The following is a 754-nucleotide window of genomic DNA, read 5'->3' on the forward strand; positions in this document are numbered from 1 at the left end:
ACATTTAGTAAGACTGTCATTATACCATGACTAAGTCGTGGCTGCAATATTTACGCAAGGTTTCTTCATTACAAATTCGATCCAGCTTTATTTATGTATGATGATACAGCCTTTGGTATATATCCTGAACTAAAAGGATCAACTATGCCAAAAGAAAAAGTACCCGGGTAAATTTCGATGCAAGAGTGGTGCATCATGTTCAGTTAAAAAAAAATGTATGCTACTGATTATATCATATCACCTGAAAAAGATCAGCAGATAATCTAAAATCGAGTAAAGAAGAGGCGAAAAGCTACATCTCTCCTTTTTTCTTTTTTGTATTTTTGATGTGGGTGTTACAAGTTCTCAATCATTCAGAATATATGTATTGTACGGATCTATATATGTAATCCTTATAATCAAATCGATCTGATATTTAAGAACGATATTGGTTTTACTTTCAAAAATTGCGTTTGTTTCCGCAGATGATGGATGAAAGTTATATGTTTCCGCAGACGATGGACCAAACATAATAATATGTTAGTTATATATTTCCGCAGACGATGGACGAAACATGATAATATATTAGTTATATGTTTCCGCAGACGATGGACGAAATATAACAATATATTAGTTATATTAGTCATATGTGTCTGCAGACGAAATATAATAAAGTATTAGTTATATTAGTCATATATTTCCGTAGGCGAAATATAGTAATACATAAGATATATTAGTCCTATGATTCCGCAGACGATGGACGAAACTCGTGTCC

General features: G+C 32.4%; 1 protein-coding gene across 1 annotated transcript in view; it reads left to right on the top strand.

Annotated features, from left to right (window-relative positions):
* The window catches only part of LOC119590461, a 17,206-nt gene that overhangs the window by 4,217 nt on the left and 12,235 nt on the right, over window positions 1–754 (top strand). The window lies entirely within an intron of this gene.

The sequence above is a fragment of the Penaeus monodon genome, chromosome 27, assembly GCF_015228065.2.
Source record: "Penaeus monodon isolate SGIC_2016 chromosome 27, NSTDA_Pmon_1, whole genome shotgun sequence".
NCBI classification, from domain to species: Eukaryota; Metazoa; Arthropoda; class Malacostraca; order Decapoda; family Penaeidae; genus Penaeus; species Penaeus monodon.